Source organism: Thalassophryne amazonica, chromosome 4, assembly GCF_902500255.1.
Source record: "Thalassophryne amazonica chromosome 4, fThaAma1.1, whole genome shotgun sequence".
Classification (NCBI taxonomy): Eukaryota; Metazoa; Chordata; class Actinopteri; order Batrachoidiformes; family Batrachoididae; genus Thalassophryne; species Thalassophryne amazonica.
The window spans coordinates 127195527-127214118 of NC_047106.1; the positions used below are offsets into that span (position 1 = coordinate 127195527).

Below are 18592 nucleotides of genomic sequence, written 5' to 3' on the forward strand. Positions count from 1 at the left end.
TACATGTGATTTCTGAAACAAATTGGAGGATTTGTTTACATCAGTCACCTCCAAGCAGACGATAATAAGCCACAGGATAACGGAGCTCTTTGGCTACATCAGTCTGAACCTCCAACTGGGTCCGCTCCTCTTCTGATAAAGTATCAGTCTGCATTTCTTCACAGATTAGGCCGAACCACTATTTACCACTTTTTTCCCAGTTTTGTAAAGTTTAAAAAAAAAAAAAAAAAATCAAATTACCCATGGTTCCAATGCAGTCCGAAAAGGGGAAAAACATTAACACACAGACAGTCATCAGATAAAAAATAATTTAAGAGTTCCTCTTTTATATAAAAAATGTGCAAAGCTGCCAGTGCAAGACAAAAAAAAAAGAAAAAAGAAAAAGAGGATCTCAATAAAGCATCAGTTCACTGGATGCTGGTTCCTCTTGTCCATGACTTGGACAAGCCGGTCAAGGACACACAGAAATCCCTGATGAAAGGCGCTCCTCTCACGTCTTTCTTCCTCCCACTCGTGCCGTAGAGCGGCAGCCTCTTCTCGTAGTGCTGCGGCCTCCTGGGCGTCATGCTCCAGCATGAGGTGCAGCAGCTGATTTCTCTCCTCCTGGCCTTGTCTCAGCACCTCCACTGTTCTCTGCTCCATGTCCATCATTGCAGCAATAAAGTAATCATCTCTCTTCCTTTTTCCTGCCAAAACAAAGAAATCATGACTTAGTTCATCTGCACAGGCATCAACAATATTAGAGGACAGTGTCATGTTCCATATTTGTAGCATACACACAGACACACATATATAGATGTTTTTTTATTTTTTGGCCTTTCTTCAAAGAATATGAATGATAACACAAAACATTTTTTCCCCACTCATGCTTAGTGGTTGGACGAAGCCATTTATTGCCAAACAGTGTTCACTCTTTTTAAACTCATGACAACAGAAACTACCCAAATGACCCTAATCAAAACCTTACATATTAGGCATGCGAATCTCACCACTGACAATGATTCCATACGCACCTCGATACACTACCAGCGATACAATACATATAGCGATACATGACAATACGATTCACCCCGTTCCCAATTCAATGCAATTTGATGGCGATTCAATTCCACACAATACATAATACTATTAATGATGGGTATCGATAAGATTTTATCGATAGATGCCATTATCAATTCCGTTTATCGATCCCCTTATCAATACCTCGTGAATTTTCTGTGTACTAAAAGTAGGTTTTACAGGTTTTCTATGTCAACAACATTTTATTGAGTCTTAAAGTAAATAAATATGAAATAGGTCACTGGATCCTTGATCTCTGGATATAAATAAAATCTGTATACGTATGATGCATCCTTGATCTCGACAGAAATACAATCTGTAGTTTTTGTCAAAAGCATTTCCTTTCAGATATTAATGACACAAATGTAACTCCACAGACTCTGAGCTGAGCTATTACAGTTGGCTGCGCTGCACGCCAGGATGTAATTCATAAGAAACGGAGGATGTCTCATTTTATTGGGCTGAGCTCCCCACACCGGCTGGCGCTCACGCCAGAGAACCATCGCGTAAAACTTCGATGTGGAACGGAGGACGATTCTCATTTCTTGCCCGCAACATGACAAGAGTCCCAGTTCGTGACTTTAATCCACACAAAACTGACTCACGTTTGACATCTTTAAATGGCTTTGCGAGGGATTAATGAAGACATTGTGGACCTGCCACTGGAATCGAAGCAGAGAACCAGCAAACAGCGGGCCGAAGCACTGCTTCGTTGCTTAAAGCTTCATGCAGACCCACTGCAGTCTGCAATCAAAGTAGAGAAATGATCATTTCCCGATAAAGCACCCTCAAAAACAAGTCGCTCCGGGGTCCAGAACTGAAGAGCCGCTAAGTGAATCGTTAAGCAAAAAGGCTATTGATGTCATCATTTTTACTGTGGTAGAAATGTGCTTTCTGGCTTCCATCCAAGGTGCATTAAATGTGCATTAGAAAAAAAAAAAAAACAAAAAAAAAAAACGATGCAAGCAGGCAGCAACCGATGCAACACAATTCAACCCGTCAAATGAATCAATGCACACTGAATGAATTAATGCACTTGCATCATGTACATTTGTATCTAGATACCGATTTGTGTTGATTAATCTCCACATGCTTATTACATACCCCAGTTCTTAATACCTTGTGTACCCCTTTATCATCAGTATGGTTCTGCCCAAAGAACCAACCTAAGCTTTGCCTCTCACATACAAAATAGTGATTATTAGAGGTGCACCGATCGATTGATCATTATCGGCCGATCACGCCTTGATCTGTGATCAGCAAAATGCGCCGATCACAACAGTGCAGGCAGTAGCGCAGGGAGCACTTGGTCCTGTCATGACACGCCCAGCCAAGAGCATGTGTAGTTTCAAAATGGCTTCGCCGGTCTGGACTTTTTTTGCGGTGTCAAAAATAGACACGAAATTTGCTATTTGCAACACTTGCGACTGGGGATGGGTATCGAGAACCGGTTCCTTTCGGGTATCGTTAAGAAATGATTCGATCCACCGACATCAATAAGCTTTGTGCTTAACGATTCCCTCTGCTTGGTCTAAAAAAGTAAACCGTTACTGACTGCCACAATTTTTTTTTCCTGATTTCTTATAGTGTTTCTTAAAGCCAGAAAGTTGCCATTTGAAATGACTTTAGTTTGTGTCATGTCTGTGATCTGCTTTTTTTCAACAAAATTAAACAACTGAATGAACATCCTCTGATGCCGGTGATTCCATAATTTTTGCCAGGGGTTGTACAATGATTTGCAAATCCTATTCAACCTATATTCAACTTAATACGCCACAAAGACAAGATATTTCATGTTCAAACTGATAAACTTTGTTTTGTGCAAATATTTGCTCATAAGTTAAATTAGTAAGTGCATGCAAGATCAGTTCCTACTTAAAAAATTATGATAATTTTGAAACAAAAATAGGTTAAATATTTAATACTTTTGTTATTCTGCACACGTTATTGACATGATCAACAATGAATAATGCAAATACATAACACAAAAAGTTATGTACAAAGTAAGTTCAAACAAACATATTCAAACAAAAACTGAAATGCAAAAAAGTTGTAAACTAATGGCAATTTTGTCCAGTCTTAGTGGCCATTATTTCAGCCTTAGAATGCATGACATTGCATCAAAATTTAAAAATTTCGGCAGCTGTAGTTCATGTCAACCATGTACGCCTGGGCCAGTAGAATTTTGGTGGGGCCAGTAATTCTCAAAGCTATTGGCCCTGTGAGCAGTGGTCAATGTCTCGCCTTGCAGTGTGTCACTGAAATTGCCAGTGCACAAGAACTGCTATGAGGGAATCGTGTTACCTTTTTGACAAGCAGGAACTCGTATGAAAAAAGGCACAAAAAGCTCCCTAATGAATGCGATGGAAAGGAGCCTTACAAAGGATGCCCAAAAAACTAGATAATTCCAAAGACATGCAAGGTGCACATACAGCAGATGTTATGGCCAGTGCTCTCAAAGTCCAAGTGTAAGAGCCCATCACCTTTGGTAATTTCACAAATCTTCCAGATGTCTATTAAGAATTCAGACAGAAAGTGATGGGAAACCACGTCTCCAATTGAACTGAATGTAATCAGTGAAGACAGTCCTTTACTAGTTCATATGAAATGATTCTGGCTGTTAACAGAAACAAACAGCAACAGGAAGCCATAAAACAAGCAAAGGAGTCATTTCTACTTTCTGTGAGCAGCTTTTCTTGTGAAACAGAAAAGCTGCGGTTCTGATTATTCCACTGACATTCCGAAACTCTATCTTGATACAGTATATAGGAGGCAGATACACTCATAATTCCCTGGGACTTACACACTGTAGAGGAGGGAGGACAATGGATAGTGGTGTTAACCCCAGACACTGCCATATTTGTGCTTTTGAATCATTCTGGGATAACTTTCACCAGAAAGGTCTCTCGGAACTGTGGTTGAAAGCTAGCAGTGGAGATTCAACTAGATATATTCAGATGCTGCACATGCTGGTTCTGACCTTCCTGTAGTAAGAAACTACACCAGCACTGTCAGGACAAAGCCAGCAGCACTCAAAGTAAACCCAGTTCATTACCTTGAAAGCTTTGCTTCATGTAGAAGCCAAACCCTGTGATGATGATATGAGGTCAGAATCCTATTTCCTGCAGGTCGTGAAGGGAACTACTTGCACAGCAATGGATGAGCTCTGGCATTATATTCATCACTATAGTAAAGGTGCCTCTCTGATCAGTTGTCACAACTAGCCATAGCATAAAGGCCCACATTCAAAGAGTATACTATGGAACCTACATCATGACCACAATTGGGTCATTCCTTGTCAATTCAACAGGAATCTGCAGACACGTCTTGGATTTTCATGAAACTTAGTGGAGTGATTGGGACATATGAAAAACAGCCAGAACTCAAATATTTTTGCTAATGGACTCCTAACTGGTCAGATAGGCGCCAACAAACTTTTGACTAATTAGCGTGTAGTCGCAAATTCAAAGAGCTATAACTCAGAAACTATAGGACCCACAGAGTTGGTTCTGGTGTCCTTTTAAAAGGTCTTGCCTAGCTCTACAAGTCTGTGTGTTGCATTTTCTTTTGCACATTTTCAGCTTTTTTTGCCTTCAACCAAACTGGTATCACAACCCTACATGTTTGGTAAGAATACTAACCACAAAAGCTGTAATCATTTTCATATTTTGGCTTCCCTCATCTTAACTAACATGATTTTAAGCTAGAACCCCAAACAAACCCAGTAATGCTGAGCTTAGACATTACATAAAAAAAGTCACATCCCCATTTAGTTATGCAGAAAAGTTAAATTAAGCAGAAAAGTTAAATTTAACATATTTTTATATGGCTCATCAATTAAACTTAGTCAAAACTATAGTAAACTCAGTGTACATATACAGTTCAATCCATAAGTATTTGGCCCCTTAGTATTTCACACATTTTAATTTGTTCATGCCATTTCAAATACAAAAATAAAAATACATTTTCTAAAATTATCCTCTTTAAACTCAAAGCAAATCTCTACAACTTGACATAAATTAATTAAAAATATACAAGCCAAGATGATGGGGGTACATCAGTCATGGGTCACTTTGGTATAACTCTTGTACTAATCAGTTTTATTGCATTTTCTTCAGACAAGTCAGGGGATGGATACATGGACATATTCAAGTCACTGACTATGTCTTGAACTTTATTTAAATTGGTTATGAAGAAATACAAACAGTATGGCGCTCTATGGGAAATCTGTGTGGAGTAGATGGTTCTCAAAAACTGAGTGACTGTGCAAGAAGGAAAACAGTGAGGAAAGCCACCAAGGCACCCAGAAGAAGTTATAGGCTTCTGTGGCTGTGATGGGGGGAAATTGTGCACAGTACATGTTTTGCATTTTGTATCACCAATTATACAGCTTCATGATGAAGAGGTATAAAGGAGGATTTTCCTAAAATGAAGACCTGAAAGTTCAACTACAATTTGCCAGAAGGCACATCTGAGTATTTTCACTGCAGTTTTCATGTCAACCGCTACTCTGAGACATTGTTCACAGCTAAAGAGTGTTAAATAAAAATTGGTGATGATTAATGGTTTTTGTGTTAATTTAAGAACGCTAAAACAGACCAGTCAAATTTGACCTGGAACACTAAAGTAAGACGGGGGGGGTGGACACGGCAGGAGGGTTACATTATATTCCAAATGTTGCTCAAATGGGAATAATTTCTCCATGTACAACACACTTTCCAGTCTGGTGGGCAGCATGGTAGCCAAGTAGTGAGTGCACTTATTTCTAGAGCTCACCTGCCCATTCTCCACGTAATGTGGAGTTGCGCCACAGAGAACATCTGGCGTAAAACTTGTGCCAAATCAACACGCAAATTCATATCAATCTGATTACCCAAGTGGTAGGGACGTGGACAAAGTAGACCAGTGCCTCAATTAGGTTCTGCACCTGATTTCTTGTTCTGCTTCGCCAAATTCACTTAAATTGTACCGGAAGGAAGAATAGGGATTAAAATCAATATATAGGGAATAAAGAGTACCATATTTTCCACACCATAAGGCGCACCTAAAAGCCTTAAATTTTCACAAAAATCGGCCGTGCGCCCTATAATCCGGTGCGCCTTATGTGCGCACTGAATTCCAAAATCTGTAAAAACGACCGACGTTGCCTTTGACCGTCGGAATATCGGACCATTTCCCGCTGACACAAGGACGTAATACGTAAAGTACGTACACTAGCAGTGTAGAGTACGTACCCTGGCAGCGATAAACCAATCGGAGAACATTACGTAATACGTAAAGTACGTACGCTGCCAGTGATAAACCAATCAGAGAAGAGTCCGTGAGTCCGTGGTACGTACACTTACCTCCGCCACTCCTCCGGTAGTTACCGTATACTACCGGTATCCTGCAAAACAACATTTGTTCGTCTAAGGACCCCGAAAATGGCGCCAGCGAAGAGACATGCTTACGAGGCACAATTCAAACTGCAGGCTATCAGTTACGCGGTTGTTCATGGGAGTAGAGCAGCTGCGAGAGGAAACAAGAAAATGAACTGCGCCAAGTTAAAAAGACCAAACGGAGTTTCCGCAAAAACAAAGCGAGGTGGCCACAGCTAGAAGACCAACTGACCAATCCAGACACAGAAGATGAAGACTTTGATGGATTTGTGACAGAACCATAATAAAATAATGTGAGTACCATATTGTTAAATACCGGTAGTTCAAAGTTGTTAAAAAGTTCAAATAAACTCACCGTTTTGCTTCCGTGATCTTTTTTTTGTAGACTATATGTTTTAGCGTGCACCTTTTGTAAGGGTTAAGTACCCGCTAATTGAGGCCGCACCTTATAATCCGGTGCGCCTTTTGTAAGGGTTAAGTACCCGCTAATTAAGGGCACGCCTTATAACCGCTGCACCGTATGGTGCAGAAAATACGGTAAGCATTTCTCTTCATTTTTGTGAATTTCAGAATGATCGGCCATTTCACAAAGATTCTGGTTGAATCGCCAAAATCCAGATTAAGGCAGGAAAACAAGCTCGATTCCCAGCACAAAAACGCCAACAACTTCCTTAATATTTAAGATAATCACATTATTCTGCTGTCATTTTAAAGGATTTTCATGTTCTTTCTGAATCCACAGTCAGATTTTATATTGGTATGGGATAGAATTTTTATACACCGTCCTTACAAGTGGAAAAGAGAGAAGCCTAATGCCGCGTTCACACCGGACTCCACGCGAGCGGTGGCGGCAAGAGGTTGCCATGTAATCCCTATGGAAGGATGCGTTATGGATCCACAAAAGTCCAAGCCACACAATGCGACGTGATGGACATGAATAAAGCGATTTTTAGCAATTGGCACGTTTGTGGCACGATATCGCGTTGCATCACGTCGCCCTCTTCCCAAGTTGAAAAATCTGAACTTTTCATCTTGTCGCACCGCGATGACCAATCAGGGACTGGATATGTAGTAACGTGGAGATGTCTGGAGTTTATACTTGATGTGGACATGTCTTGTCTCTGGCAATCAGCCTGTGAGCGGGACTTATGTCCCTTTTGTCCTTTATTTCACACAATTATGACAGAGTTTGAGGGGAGAGCGATGAACTGCAGCAGCAGCAGACAGTTTTTTTTTTCCACATGTGCTCGCGCGAACAAATCGTCCATGAAGATAATGTTATTAACTACACAGATGTATAATAAAAGAAATGGGAACTGGTTATAACACAATGATGACAGAGTTGGAGGGGAGAGCGAGGAACTGCAGCAGCAGCCAGTTTTTTTTCTTTGCTCACATGTGCGCGCGCGAACGGGACAGGAGGTCCCCAATCTGGGTCCTGGGAGAGGTGGAAGTATTGCTGAAAGCGCGCGTCATCCAGACGCAGCTCCTGCAGCAAATGATGAATTTGTGGCATCGCATGGCATCCGGTGTGAATGCGGCTCAAGCAGAAGGACAGACCACGCAATGGTGGCACGTCCAGTGCCAGGCGAGGGACGCAAATTCTTGGCGTCGCATGGCGTCCAGTGTGAACGCGGCATACGGACTTGCTTTTTTCTGTGATATACCCACTAACTAGTAAAAGCTTTGCTGCATTACATAAATAATGAGAAAGTAAGAAATGAAAATATTTTTAGTTTTAACACCGTAAGTAAGTCCCTCGGCTGCTCCCTTGTTCTTGCACTCAGGGTCGCCACAGCAAATCCAAGGTGGATCTGTATGTTGAATTGGCACAGGTTTTACGCCGGATGCCCTTCCTGACCCAACTCCACATTACATGGAGAAATGTGGCAGGGGTGGTATTTGAACCGAAACAATTATTTTGGGATGTGTGGCCCAGCAAGTGTGGGTTAATCCTTTGCCACTGACGTTCTTAATATCTAACACGGATTGATTCTGTGATGTCAAAAACAAACAGAAGCAAGCACGGTTAAAAAGTTTGCCGAAATGTACGTATAATCACCACGAAATTAACACTCCAGTTTTACTGGATGTTTTGGCTGTCAGCAGCATAACGTGCATATATAGCCCTTTAGTTGCCATTGATTAGATGTTTTTGTGACGGTGTGGTGCAGACTGAGGCCTGCTCACCTCTCAGGTGTTTGCGCACATGAGGGGAGGCGGTGGACGGAAAAGACGCCGCTGAGCTGGAGGGACGCGGGGCTGGAAGGCCGAGGGACTGGAAGAGCCGAGGGGCTGCACCACGCTCGGAGGCATCAGGATGATGGGTTTTTCATCTGAAAAGTCGCACGTTTCAAACCACAACACAAAACATTTAAAACGTTAGAAACACTTTTTTCCGGTCTTTTTTCCTAATAAAGAAACATAAAGGGACGCTGGCTATGAGGAAGTTGCTCTTTGTTAGCTGGCTAGCTTAGCAAGGTGTTAGCTGACTAGCTAAGCGTCGACAGAAGGCCGAGTTTTGTTGTAAATGGTACAAATTCAGAGTAAATAAACAGAAACCATACCTTCTGGTGGCAGTTCTTCTGTCTGCGGGATCATGCTGTTTTCTGTTTCGTAGAAATGAACAGAAGAGTCTCTGACGCCTACAATCCCGCAGTACTCCGGTCGGTGTCCCAGAATCGCGTCCATCGCGGCGAACCATTTGCCGCTCCGTCGGTCGGAACCGCTGCGATTATTGTGGTCTTTGACCTTTTGTAGTCTTGCTTCATTTTCTTAATCTTTTCACGGCATTGCTTAGCGTTATGGTTGATTCCGAGTTCAGACAAGCGCTTCGAGATCTTCTGGTATACTTTTTCTTTTCGAGTCGACGACTCAAAGTCCCCCTGGATCTCTTCGTCTGCGTAAATCGAAAGAAATGCCCGGACCTCCTCATCAGTCCACAATTTTGTGCAGCTTTCCATATTCTTTAGACTAAGAAAAACTCCGACGTTAACGATTAGTTTTTGTATTAAAGACAGCAGGAAGCTGGTGTCTGACTGAACAGCAGACTGCAACAGCTCAGCACATGTTGCCAGGTCAACGTGAATAAAACAAGCAACATGTCTGTGAAAAACGTATGAAGTATCGTATTAAGTATCCAACTGGGATTGCATGACTTTAACTCTATCACTTGACGCTTCATTAAGTGTAAATTTATGTATTATAATCAACATGTTGATTGATTCAGTTCAAGATGACAAACATATTATCTTGATGCAGAAATAAACTGAAATTGCACAACCAAAGTTAGTCCTGTAATATGTGTATGTTGCAGACATGAACGAGTGAAGCTCTTTAGTATCGCACCATGTCATTTAGGTCCTTCAGACTTTTTGAACAGTAAAGCATTTTTTTATGTAGATGTAAATTAATATTCAAAGTTTTCAGCTAGTTGACAGTAGGGCTGTACAATATGGCCAAATTATCATGTCAATATTGTCATATCAATATGATAAACGATATGACTGATTTCACACAAAGTACAGCAACAGTGAAAATTAAACATTCAGAACAGTAATAATACCACACTCATGTTGCACTCATCATAAGGTTAGGATACAGTGCCCTCCAAAAGTATTGGAACACAAAAAATATAAAGAATAAAAATTTCTAAAATGATCTTCCTAAAAATCTCAAACTTGATAACACCTCCACCCACCCATCCATTTTCTTCCGCTTTATCCGGAGTCGGGTCGCAGGGGCAGCAGTTCAAGCAAAGCCGCCCAGACCTCCCGATCCACACACACCTCCCCCAGCTCCTCCGGGGGAACTCCAAGGCGTTCCCAAGCCAGCCGAGAGATGTAGTCCCTCCAGCGTGTCCTGGGTCTTCCCCGGGGCCTCCTCCCAGTGGGACGAGCCCGGAACACCTCTCCAGTGAGGCGTCCAGGGGGCATCTGGAAAAGATGCCCGAGCCACCTCAACTGACTCCTTTCGACGTGGAGGAGCAGCGGCTCGACTCCGAGCTCCTCCCAAGTGACCGAGCTCCTCACCCTATCTCTAAGGGAGCGCCCAGCCACCCTGTGGAGGAAACACATCTCGGCCGCTTGTACTCGCTATCTCGTTCTTTCGGTCATGAGCCAAATCTGATAACACCTGTAAATGATAATCAGTTTTATTGCCAGTTTTCTTCAGGACAAGTCAGGGGATGGAAACATGAACATTTCCAAGTCACTGAATATGTCTTGGACTTTATTTACGTCAATTATGAATAAATACAAGTTTCTTTCACCAAAACATCAAATCTAGGCTTTCATCTCAGATGTACTTTCTGGCAAATTGTAGTTGAATGTTCAGGTCTTCTTTTTAAGAAAATCCTCCTCTACACCACTTCATCAGGAAGCTGGATTTTATATTTTTAATTAATTTATATCAAGTTGTAGAGCTTTGCTTTCAGTTTGAGTTTAAGGAAGATAACTTTAGATTTATTTATCTAAAGTTGTGTCGCTGGTGTGTCACTCAGACAGCAAGACTAAGGTTATTTAAAATAAGTCCTTCAGAGAGCAAAATGAAGAGGTTACACAGGTTTTATACAGAACAGAGGAGGAGTAAATTACTGTATTTCTTTCAGCCTGAGCGTCTTCACGTTATATCTCATGAATCAACAGCTGCCTGGTTTAAAATCACCGGAGAAACACGTATATATAAGCCAACCGGAATTAAAGTTAAAATGCCGCTTTTACCCTGACTGGGGATGTTGTTGGGCGATGGAAGGAGTACTTCAAGGATCTCCTCAATCCCATCGTCACGTCTTCCGAAGAGGAAGCAGAGACTGGGGACTCAGAGGCGGACTCATCCTTTACTCAGGCCGAAGTCACCGAGGTGGTTAGAAAGCTCCTCAGTGGCAAGGCTCCTGGGGTGGATGAAATCTGTCCTGAGTACCTTAAGTCTCTGGATGTTGTGGGACTGTCTTGGCTGACACGCCTCTGTAACATCGCGTGGCGATCGGGGACAGTGCCTCTGGATTGGCAGACTGGGTGGTGGTCCCTCTGTTTAAGAAGGGGGACCGGAGGGTGTGTTTCAACTATAGGGGGATCAAACTCCTCAGCCTCCCCGGTAAGGTCTATTCCAGAGTACTGGAGAGGAGAAATTCGAGCGATGGTCGAACCTCGGGTTCAGGAGGAGCAGTGTGGTTTTCGTCCTTGTCACGACACACTGGACCAGCTCTACACGCTCCATCGGGTGCTCGAGGGTCATGGGAGTTCGCCCAACCAGTCCACATGTGTTTTGTGGATCTGGAGAAGGCGTTCGACCGTGTCCCTCGGGGCACCCTGTGGGGAGTGCTCCGGGAGTACGGGGTCCGGGGTCCTTTGCTAAGGGCTACCCGGTCCCTGTACGACCGCAGCAGGAGCTTGGTTCGTATTGCCAGTAGTAAGTCAAACCTGTTTCCAGTGCACGTTGGCCTCCACCAGGGCTGCCGTTTGTCACCAGTTCTGTTCATTATTTTTATGGACAGAATTTCTAGGCGCAGCCAGGGTGTAGAGGGGGTCTGGTTTGGGAACCACAGAATCTCGTCTCTGCTGTTTGCGGACGATGTGGTTCTGTTGGCTTCGTCAAATCAGGACCTTCAGCGTGCACTGGGGAGGTTTGCAGCAGAGTGTGAAGCGTCCGGGATGAAGCTCAGCACCTCCAAATCCGAGGCCATGGTTCTCGACCAGAAAAAGGTGCTTTGCCCTCTTCAGGTTGGTGGAGTGTCCTTGCCTCAAGTGGAGGAGTTTAAGTATCTCGGGGTCTTGTTCACGAGTGAGGGAAGGCTGGAGCGTGAGATCAATAGACGGATCGGTGCAGCATCTGCAGTGATGCAGTCGCTGTATCGGACCACCATGGTGAAGAGAGAGCTGAGAAGGGGGGCAAAGCTCTCGATTTACCGATCGATCTATGTTCCGATCCTCACCTATGGTCATGAGATTTGGCTCATGACCGAAAGAACGAGATCGCGAGTACAAGCGGCCGAGATGAGTTTCCTTCGCAGGGTCGCTGGGCGCTCCCTTAGAGATAGGGTAAGGAGCTCGGTCACTCAGGAGGAGCTCGGAGTCGAGCCGCTGCTCCTCCACGTCGAAAGGAGTCAGTTGAGGTGGCTCGGGCATCTTTCCGGATGCCCCCTGGACGCCTCGCTGGAGAGGTGTTCCGGGCTCGTCCCACTGGGAGGAGGCCCCGGGGAAGACCTAGGACACGCTGGAGGGACTACATCTCTCGGCTGGCTTGGAACACCTGGGGTTCCCCCGGAGGAGCTGGGGGAGGTGTGTGTGGATCGGGAGGTCTGGGCGGCTTTGCTTGATCTGCTGCCCCCGCGACCCAACTCCGGATAAAGCAGAGGAAAATGGATGGATGGATGGATGCCGCTTTTAGCAACCTGGACCTCATTCTGGCATAGAATAGGTTGTTTACTCACCAATATAACTTTGGTGTCATTATTAGTCCATGGTTCAAAGGACATGTTCAGTTCAACTCTGAATCAAAATTTTTCTTCTTCTACTAAGGTGGACTAGAACGTTTTGTGGTACACAGCACCAACTACTGTACAGGCGGAACCTAGCAGTCAATATACGTCACTGATTTCAAAATGCAGATGTTTTCAACCAGACGTTGCAGTGCCATGACATGGCAATCATCTCTGTCCCATCAGATTTCAGGGGAGTCCAGTGCAACCCTGGCCTCCGCTCTAGCTCCACCCATGTCAGGAAGTGTTCAACATTTGACATTTCCTGTTTCACTGTGGACTCAAATTTGGCATTTTCCTATTTCAATCTCAACTTGCCACTCAATTCCCATGATATTCAACGAGATCTCATCTTGTGGGATCCAGGAAGTGTTCAACATTTGACATTTTCTGTTTCATTGTGGACTCAAAATTTGGTACTTCCTGTTTCAGTGTGAACTTGCCACTGAGTTCCTGCGAGATTCCACAAGCTCTCGTTTGTTTGAATTTTAAAAGGTCACATGCATATCAACGTCACTGCATGGCCACAGAGTTATGGAGCTGAAGAAGCACAAAACAGGTTTTAGGATTAAGGTACCACACTGCAGCGGACTTAGAAAAACGAGTGACTCAACTAAATGTAATTCTTTTTAATGCACATAATGCCCAGCACTCATTTCAGGCAGGAGTTTATTTTTTCAGACGAAGTTTGACCCAGTCATTAAATGACTCAGGTCCTGATTCAAAGTCGGCGTTTAAATCAAGGAAATATGTAAGACTAGTTGGTGGATTCCCCGTAGACTGTTCGGTGCATCTTGACTGTAACTTCTCCATTATAAACAGATAACTGATTTTGTCCATTTTATACATATAATGGATTTAGATTATAATGGACAAAATTCGCTGTTCCACCTGAATTGATTATATGCAAGTTTTACTGTACAAATTCGCTTGAAATAAGCAAACCTGGCAACACAGTTTTCAAGGAGTTACAAACACCACCCAGCAGCTCCTGTTGCAGTGGAGAAACCCTCAACCTCATCCTGAACAGACACTAAAAAAAAGGAACTCAATGAACCAATAGTTTGGTCCTGTGGGGCAAATGTCATAGGCCCCAAAGCAAGAGCGACATCTTGACAGTGTGAAGTGCATTCTCTTCATCTTTTCTTTGTCAACTGTAACTTTTAAAATAAATTAAGTTCACAAAATGTGAATTATTTTGAAAATTAGTTTTAACTAAGTAGCTCCTAAGATACAGTTGTATGCAAAAGTTTTGGCACCCCTGATAATTTCATGATTTTCCTTTATAAATCATTGGTTTGTCTCAGTTTCAGTTAATATATCATATAGCAGACGAACACAGATATCTGAGAAGTAAAATTAAGTTTCTAGTATTTACAGAAAGTGTGCAATAATTATTTAAACAAAATTGGGCAGGTGGATAAATTTGGGCACCCTCGTCATTTATTGATTCGAATACATGTAGCACTACTGGAACACAAAATTGGTTTGGTAAGTCTCACTGACCCTTGACCTCCTTACACAGGTGAATCCCAATCATGAGAAATGGTATTAAGGTGGCCATTTGCAAATGTTTCCCCTTCTTTGCATCTCTTCTATGAGTGGCAACGTGGGAGCCTCTAAACAACTCTCAAATGACCTGAAAACAAAGATTGTTCAACATCATGGTTAGGGGAAGGATACAAAAAACTATTGCAGAGATTCCAGCTGTCAGTTTCCACTATGAGGAACATAGTGAGGAAATGGAAGACTACAGGCCAGCGGTGGGCACAGTTCCGATAATCCGCTAATTATCTAAGATAATGTTTTCATTATCGGATTATCTTTTCAGATAATTATCGGACTAATTATTTTCGAATAAATTTTGTCTGATAATTTTAGACCATTAACGTGGTAAACAAAGCTGAACAGCTACAAACACTTAGAAAATTTAAAATCATTTGAACACCTACCTGTTAAATGTTTTGTAGCAGACGTGCAGTTCTACCCTCTGCAAACAGAGGAGAGCTGCTTCTAGAAGAAATCAATCAATCAATCAATTTTTTATATAGCGCCAAATCACAACAAACAGTTGCCCCAAGGCACTTATATTGTAAGGCAAGGCCATACAATAATTATGTAAAACCCCAACGGTCAAAACGACCCCCTGTGAGCAAGCACTTGGCTACAGTGGGAAGGAAAAACTCCCTCTTAACAGGAAGAAACCTCCAGCAGAACCAGGCCCAGGGAGGGGCAGTCTTCTGCTGGGACTGGTTGGGGGCTGAGGGAGAGAACCAGGAAAAAGACATGCTGTGGAGGGGAGCAGAGATCGATCACTAATGATTAAATGTAGAGTGGGTGCATACACAGCAAAAAGAGAAAGAAACAGTGCATCATGGGAACCCCCAGCAGTCTACGTCTATAGCAGCATAACTAAGGGATGGTTCAGGGTCACCTGATCCAGCCCTAACTATAAGCTTTAGCAAAAAGGAAAGTTTTAAGCCTAATCTTAAAGTAGAGAGGGTGTCTGTCTCCCTGATCTGAATTGGGAGCTGGTTCCACAGGAGAGGAGCCTGAAAGCTGAAGGCTCTGCCTCCCATTCTACTCTTACCAAACCCTAGGAACTACAAGTAAGCCTGCAGTCTGAGAGCGAAGCGCTCTATTGGGGTGATATGGTACTACGAGGTCCCTAAGATAAGATGGGACCTGATTATTCAAAACCTTATAAGTAAGAAGAAGAATTTTAAATTATATTCTAGAATTAACAGGAAGCCAATGAAGAGAGGCCAATATGGGTGAGATATGCTCTCTCCTTCTAGTCCCCATCAGTACTCTAGCTGCAGCATTTTGAATTAACTGAAGGCTTTTTAGGGAACTTTTAGGACAACCTGATAATAATGAATTACAATAGTCCAGCCTAGAGGAAATAAATGCATGAATTAGTTTTTCAGCATCACTCTGAGACAAGACCTTTCTGATTTTAGAGATATTGTGTAAATGCAAAAAAGCAGTCCTACATATTTGTTTAATATGCGCTTTGAATGACATATCCTGATCAAAAATGACTCCAAGATTTCTCACAGTATTACTAGAGGTCAGGGTAATGCCATCCAGAGTAAGGATCTGGTTAGACACCATGTTTCTAAGATTTCAATCAATCACTCTATCCTCTGCAGGCAATGGAGAACTGGTCACCAAAAAAAACCCTCATTTCTTTTAACCCATACTGATATGCGGGCAATATCACCCAAGTCATCCAGAGGCATACATGTTTAACTTATGGTTCAAATTTTAAACAAAGTAATTTCAGACAAGTTATTTAAATTACGTCACGTCTGAAGTTTTATAAAGTGAAAATATCAGATATATGTTTTAGTTTTAAAGTAATGCGCTAATTTTTAAGGTTTTAGTGTGGACATGCTGTGTCTAGGTGCACTATGGGTATGATAGGGTAATCTCAGTATGTTCACGACATGAGACATGCATTTGAGACACTCTGATCAGGCTCCACGGACAACAGCATTAAACTCTAGTGCCTAAAACTCTCGTAAATATATTCTCTGGGTTTATAGACGTTGTTATTGTGTTTGCATTTATTAAATTACACGCATCTTAATGTAGCAGACAGACTATTTGGAATTTTGTTTTGGCAAGTTTTTCAAGGTCTCTACTGCCATCTACTGGCCAGTAGTGTTCATGGCAGTATTCGCCCTGAAGCTGGGCTGATAATTTCAATCACTGTACTCGGTTCCAGCTCAAACTGTACGACAGAACTGCATGGTCTAAAAGTTCAGAGTGCACGATTTATGTTCTCTCACACATTGTACATTCAAAACCCACACGTCAGACTCCTGTTTCCAGAAGCAAAACGTAACTCTCGATGGGAGACATCAAAGTTTAAAAACAAAACAAAAAGATATTACAAGACAGGTCTGCGGTGTTTGCACAGGCACAGTGCGAGAGGTGGACATATTTATCTGTAAACACCAACACACAACACACCTCACATTAACGTGTTGGTTTACATAGAATGAATGAGTCAACCAATCAGTGTAGCGGAGGCACATTTTACCCAGAATGCCATCTGTCTGTGTTTGTTATAAACTTGAGAATTAGTGCATAATTCAACATTAAAAGATTATATGTTATATCTTAACTTTGCACAAATGACAGAATTGACATTAATGGAGTTATTCTATCAGTATTCATTTTATTTACACCAACCATAAGTCAGCATTGCTTATTTTCCAAGACCTCTGCCTGATGGCAGCATTGTGACTGAGTAGAGAGATGAGCTTTGTGGCTCCTCTCAGTTGCGTTTGTGCTGGAAGCCATGTAGTAAACTGGAGCTTCCAGCAGGGGGCAGGATGCTCAAAGGCAGAAGTGCTGACTCATTGTTGGGTCTGTCGTTTGCCTTTGATGCTTTTAGAAGTGATTGTGGTGTTAAAACTCAAATCAGCTTGTTAGTAGTTGCAAGTGTACCGGAGACAATACTGGAATTATCGGTTATCTGTAACTTCCAATACATTTTTGGGTGGTTTATCATTTTAACTTTATCAAAGATAACTTTTCAGTTACCTGATTATCTTTTATCGAAGTTAATTTTTTGGTTATCTGTGCCCACCACTGCTACAGGCACAGTACTAGTTAAGGCCCGACGTGGCAGGCCAAGAAATATCTCAGATAAGCTGAAGCGAAGGATGGTGAGAACAGTCATAGTCAACCCACAGACCTGCTCCAAAGACCTACAACATAATCTTGCTGCAGATAGTGTCTCTGTGCATCGTTCAACTATACAGTGCACTTTGCACAAAGAGATGCTGTATGATGCTGTAATGCAGTCGACTGATGTATGCTAAAGCACATTTGGACAAGCCAGCTTAATTTTGGAATAAGGTGCTGTGGACTGATGAAACTAAAATGAGTTATTTGGACATAACAAGGGGTGGTATGCATGGCTGAAAAAGAACACAGCATTCCAAGGAAAAACACTTGCTACCTACAGTAAACCTGGAGGTAGTTCCATCATTGCTGTGTGGCTGTGTGACCAGTGCAGGTCCTGGGAATCTTGTTAAAGTTGAGGGTCACATGGATTCCATTCAATATCAGCAGATTCTTGAGAAGAATGTTCATGAATCAGTGACAAAGCTGAAGTTGCGCCAGGGCTGGATCTTTCAACAAGACAATGACCCTAAACACTGCTCAAACTCTACTAAGGCATTCATGCAGAGGAACAAGTACAACATTCTGAACATTACTGAAAATCTGTGGTGTGATTTAAGCGGGCTGTCCATGCTCAGAAACCAACAAACTTGAGATGTTTTGTAAAGAAGAATGGTCCAAAATACCTTCAACCAGAATCCAGATTCTCATTGGAAGCTATAGGAAGCAGTTAGAGGCTGTTATTTCTGTAAAAGGAGGATCTACCAAATATTGATGTATTTTTCTGTTGGGGTGCCCAATTTATGCACCTGCCTAATTTTGTTTAAAGAATTATTGCACACTTTCTATAATCCTATAAACTTAATTTCACTTCTCAAATATTACTGTTTGTCTGCTATCTGATATAATTTAACTGAAATTTGTGATCCAGACAACCAATGATTTATAAAGAAAAATCATGAAAATTATCAGGGGTGCTCAAACTTTTCCATAAAACTGTACCTGTGAATGTTGGCACAAAAGGAGTGATTGGTTT

The 18592-nt window shown here is 42.3% G+C and overlaps 1 protein-coding gene and 1 long non-coding RNA gene across 2 annotated transcripts in view; both read right to left on the reverse strand.

Annotated features, from left to right (window-relative positions):
* Positions 1-18592, reverse strand: part of dhx34 (DEAH (Asp-Glu-Ala-His) box polypeptide 34) — a 102165-nt gene that overhangs the window by 21283 nt on the left and 62290 nt on the right. The gene's annotated exons all lie outside the window — the stretch shown is intronic.
* Positions 295-9755, reverse strand: LOC117508704. Its single transcript, XR_004560169.1, has 3 exons — positions 9005-9755; positions 8628-8773; positions 295-686 (listed from the first exon to the last, which is right to left on the reverse strand). It is a non-coding gene; the product is annotated as an uncharacterized LOC117508704 (long non-coding RNA).